This window comes from Eubalaena glacialis, chromosome 8, assembly GCF_028564815.1.
Source record: "Eubalaena glacialis isolate mEubGla1 chromosome 8, mEubGla1.1.hap2.+ XY, whole genome shotgun sequence".
Taxonomy (NCBI): domain Eukaryota; kingdom Metazoa; phylum Chordata; class Mammalia; order Artiodactyla; family Balaenidae; genus Eubalaena; species Eubalaena glacialis.
The window spans coordinates 113417188-113422618 of record NC_083723.1 but is presented as its reverse complement, the minus strand read 5'-3'; the positions used below and the strand labels follow the sequence as shown (position 1 = coordinate 113422618).

Sequence of the window (5431 nt, the reverse complement as noted above, 5' to 3'; positions counted from 1 at the left end):
GCATCCTCAGCTATGCCTATTGTCCTGAGTCCAGAGTTCAAAGTAGGATCCCAGAGAGTAAATTTCTAGTCTTCTGCCAGGGTGGGAGAAAGGTAGAGTCCTAGCTCTGTGGGGGTAAGGAGTACATCTAGAGATCTAAACACTTTTTTCGTTTTCATTTAGTTCAAAATACTTTTAATTTCTCTAAAGACTTCTTCTTTGATCCATTTGTTATTTAGAAGTGTCATTTAATATCTAAATATTTTGGATTTTTCAGCTACTTTTCTGTTATTAATTTCTAGTTTAATTTCATTGTGGTCTGAGAACACACATCATATAATATCTATTCATTTAAATCGGTTGAGGTGTGTTTGGTGGCCTAGAATATAGTAATTATTGGTGAATGTTCCATGTGAGCCTAAGAAGAATGCGCATTCTGTTGTTGTGGATGAAGAAGTCTATAAATGTCAATTAGAACCAGTTGATTGATGATGCTGTTCACTTCAACTACGTCCTTGCTGATCTTCTGTCAATTTCTGATAAAGGAGAGTTGCAGTCTCCAACTATAATAGTGGATTTGTCTATTTCTCCTTACAGCTCTAGCAGGCTCTGTCTCACATATTTTAATGCTCTGCTGTTAGATGCATATACACAAAGAACTGTTATGCCTTCTTAGAGAATTGACCCCTTTATCATTAGGTAATGCCCCTCTTTGTCCCTGATAATTTTTGTTATTCTGGAATCTGCTTTGTCTGAAATTAAGATAGCTACTCAGCTTTATTTTGATTAGTATTAGCATAGTGTATCTTTTCCTTCCCTTTACTTTTAATCTATTTGTGTCTCTATATTTAAAGTGGGTTTCTTGTACACAACATGGTTGAGTCTTATTTTTTGATCTAGTCTGTCAGTCTCTGTGTTTTAGTTGGTGTATTTAGACCATTCATATTTAAAGTGATTATTGATATAGTTAGATTAATATCTGCCATATTTAGAACTGTTTTCTATTTATTGAACTGTTTTTTTTTCTTTCCCTCTTTTCTGCTTCCTCTGGTTTTAACTGAATATCTTATATAATTCCATTTTCCCTCCTCTCAGCATATCAATTATACTTGAAATTTTTTTTCAGTGTTTGCCCTAGAGTTTACACTATGCATTTATAACTAATCTAAGTCCACTTTCAAAAAATACTATACTGCTAGTGCAGATACATTGTAACACAGTATTCAATTTCTTCCTCCCATCCCTTATAACATTGCTATCATTCGTTACACTTATCCATACACTATAATCACCTAATACATTGTTGCTATTATTATTATTATTTTTTTTTTAGACTATCATGTTTAATTACCTCACAACTGAAGCTGCCTTTGGGGCCAAGGGACAGGAAGGAGGCAGCGAACCCAACACTCGAGTTGCACTCTAATCCTAGGTTTATTCAACACAATTCTTTTCTCTACACAACAAAGTACAAACACAATATTATCTAAAATGCTACAAAGTTACAGAACTCAAAACAGAAAATGTATAGTACTGACTGTACAATAAAAACCAAAAAAGCAATGTACATGTTGCCAAGGTAACCTGCAGGACCACCATGAATACCAACACAACGGGGGGGGGGGGGGGTTCTGTGATGACCCGACAGAGCTGGCTCTCAACTTACCAGTTTCAGAGAGAAAGGGAGACGTGGGTTTGTGTGTGTGTGTGTGTGTGTGCACGCACATGAGTACACGTGAAAAGAACCATTTTGGGTATTTGGCCCTAGAGGTCAGAAGAGGACTCGAGCGGGGGAGCAGGGTCAGGCTAACAGGAATGGCAGTTGCGTAAAAGCACACCCTTTCCTGTGGGACCCTGCAGGCCAACAGGTTAGGGCACGACCAGCCCACCAGATGGGCCCCACGTCATCTGCGGAATGGGAAAACATGCTCCCAGGCTGGGGCTGTACCACCTCCTGGAGCCCCCTGCTCACCCCTGCTGGCTTTGCCACTAAACTGACTCTCAGGAACTAGAAATGTGGAAGCTTTCGAGCCAGAAAACTGGAGGGTATCTTTATAAGCACGACCCCAAACCAACAACACTCCTACAGCCGGAACTCTGCCGCCAGGGGAAATGTAGCAATTACTGCCTTCACCTTCGAAGCCTGCCCCTGAGTGAGGGATTTCTTTCCTACCGATCCTCTTTCTGCTAGAAAAGTGACAAAAGTGAGTTGGATGGGATACAAGTCACAGGGCAGAGCTTCGGTGGCCCTGCTTATCTGGAGGAGTTGGAGCTGGAGCGGCTCCTGTTGCGGCGGCGGCCAGGGGAGCGGGATCGCCGGCGCACGGGGGACCTGCGCCGAGGGGAACGCGACCTTCTCCTCATCCGTGGGGGTGACCTGCGCCACATGGGAGAGGGTAGCAGCATTCTCCTGGGAGGGCTGAATCGCCTGGGGGGGTGGCCGAGGCCAGGGGGCCAGCACAACAGTGGCAGTATCTCCTGGCCATCGATGTGTCCTCCGTCCATGTGCTTCAGCACCTTCTCGGCCTCATCTGGATTCTCAAACTCCACATATGCATAGCCTTTAGCCAGATGGGGGTGCATCCTGTCTACAGGTATGTCAATCATTTTAATTTTCCCGTAGGTGGAGAATATCTCCATGATATGATCCTTGGTCACATTCCTGGTGAGCCTTCCAATGTGCACTTTGGTGGGTTTAGGGGAAGGGCTCCGCCTTTTCCTTTCCTTTCCGTCTCTTTTGGGTGGTTTAGATTTGGAGCGCGAACGCCGCCTGTTGTCCTGCCTGCGCTGAGAAGGACTCGGAGAGCCAGGGGAGCCGCTGGAGCTGGAGCTGCGGGATGTGCTGGGACTTCCTGAGCGGCTCGATGCTGAAGATGAGCTGGAGCCGCTGCTGGAGCCCGTGCTGGCGCTGGAGCCCGAGCTGGAGGTAGAGCTGGACCAAGACCTGGTGCTGCTGCTACCACTGGAAGCGCTGCGCCTCTTTCGAGTTTTATCCCTGCCACTATCCTTCTCGCTTGACTCCTTGGTGGCCCCCTTATCTTTAGAGCGATCCTTGGACTTCTCATCAGAGCGGTCTTTGCGTTTGGTAGGAGAAGGAGCCCTAGTGCTGGACTTTTTATTATTTTCTTTGACTCCTAGCAAGCTCTTCTTTTTCACTCCTGATAAATCCATTCTCCCCTTCTGAGGTGTTCAAAGCAGCAATGGCGGCCTCACTTATCTGAACTCTCACTTCTAACTTGAGTCTGAGGAACGATCCCTAATCGATTGCAATTTACACCAAAGTGCAGCAACTCGCCAGTCCAGGCGCCGGGCCACGAGCACCTCCAGGGTAGGGCCCGGCGTTGCGGGCCTGGGTCTTCAGCCCGGCAACAGGGCCCCGAGGGCGGAGGCCGGGTTCCCGACTGCTCCGAATTCCGGGGGCCTCACCGGGTCCGCCGCAGAGCGTACGAAGCGAGGGCGCCCTTCCGCGCGCTGCGGCCCTGACCACTTCCGCTATTATTATTTTGAATGAACATTGATCTATTAGATCAATAGGAATAAGAAAAATAAAATATTTTATTTTCCTTTGATTTTTTTACTGCTCTTCCTTTATGTAAATCTGAGTTTCTGACCTAAATAATCCTTTTCTCTACAGAACTTCTTTTAACATTTCTTAAAAGACAGGTCTATAGGCAAGAAATTCCCTGTTTTTGTTTGTCTGAGAAAGTCTTTATTTCTCCTTCACTTTTGAAGGAAATTTTTGCTGGATAGAGACTTGTAGGCTCTTGGTTTTGTTCTTTCAACACTTTAAATGTTTCACTGACCCTCTCTTTGCTTGCTTGGTTTCTGGAAAGAAGTTGGTATAATTCTTATCCTCATTCTTCTATAGGCAAGGTTTCTTTCCCCTTCTGGTTTCTTTCAAGAATTTTTTGTTTTGTTTTGTTTTCTGCAGTTTGAATGATGTGCCTCAGTGTAGATTTTTGGTATTTATCATATTTGGTGTTCTCTGAGCTTTCTGGATTTGTGATTTGGTATCAGTCATTAACTTTGGAAAATTCTCAGCTGTTGTTACTTCAAATATTTCTTCTTACCCTTTTTCTCCTTCTTCTGGTATTTCCATTTTATGTATGCTACACCTTTGCAATTGTTCCACATTTCGTGAATGTTCTGTTGTTTTTTTTTTCTCTTTGCATTTCAGTTTTGGAAATTTCTATTAATATCTTCAAGCTCACTAATTCTTTCCATGTCTGTGTCCAACAGACCAATAAGCCCATCAAAGACAATCTTCATTTCTGTTACAATATTTTCTTTTTTAATTTTAAACATGATTCTTCCTTAGAGTTTCCATTTTTTCTGCTGACATTATCCATCTGTATTTGCATGTTGTCCACCTTTTCCATTAGAGCCCTTAGCATCCTAATCATAATTATTTTAAACTTCTGCCTCGTAATTCCAAAATTTCTGCCATATCTGAGACTGGTTTCGATGCTTTGTCTCTTCAGACTGCATATTTTCTTGCCTTATAGCATGCCTTTGAATTTTTTGTTGAATGCTGAACATAATGTAATGGGTAATAGGAACTGAGATAAATGGTCTATAGTGTGAGGTTTTATGTTTATCTGGGTAGGTGTTAGGTTGTATTTAATGTTTGCTGTAGCTGTAGGTGTCAGAGAGTTCAAGTTCCTCTAGTGTTTTCGTTTTTGTCTTCCCTGTTCCCTTTGGGCTTCTCTAGCAACTCCTTCTTAGTTAGAGACTGTTTCTTACAGCTGTCAGTTGTAATTCACTACTGTTATACCAGAATCCTGTTTATATGGTGACAAAGTATTACAGAAAGAAGTCTGTAATTTTATGATTGAATCTTGGTTTTTTTTTTTAGTGGGCCTGTGTCTGGGTTGCAACTTTCAGAAGAATTTTTATAGGCTCTCCCCACTCCTTTTATGTGAGACAGGAAGGCTAGAGAAGGACAGAAAGGCTGTCTAATTGCCCTTCCTCTGGGACAGGTTAGGCTCTGGTAAAGCATTAGTTTCCCTGAGGGTGAGCTCTTTTTTTTTTTTATACAGAACAGAACTCTCTGTCTGGATATATTTATAGTGGTGATTTTCTCCTTCCCCTACCCTAAACATGAGAAGATTTTTGTGTGATTTTCATCTTGAGAACCTGGGGGGGCTCCTGGAGGTAAATTCATGAAAGTATCAGGGGGCACCCTGAGACTGAGCCCCTAAGAGTTTTTAACTCTCGAGCCAGTCCTTGTTCAATCTCCAGTAACTAGTCAATAACATCTGCAGCGTTCCCACAGGCTGCAGCTCCAGTGGCTTCTGTTCCATGTGAGCTGTGATCCACCTGTCTCTTCAGTTTTTGGAGTGGGAATTTGTCCTGTAACCTCCATTTTCTGATGGTTTTAAGAAGAATGATTGGTTTTCAGTTTGTACAGCTTTTTTCTTGTTTTGAGGTTGGGAGTGATGACTTCCAAGCT

The 5431-nt window shown here is 43.1% G+C and overlaps 1 pseudogene; it reads right to left on the bottom strand.

Moving 5' to 3' along the window:
• Nucleotides 1-2158: 2158 nt before the first annotated feature.
• LOC133096484 (RNA-binding protein with serine-rich domain 1-like) lies at nt 2159-3265 on the bottom strand (annotated as a pseudogene).
• Between the last annotated feature and the right edge of the window lie 2166 nt (nt 3266-5431).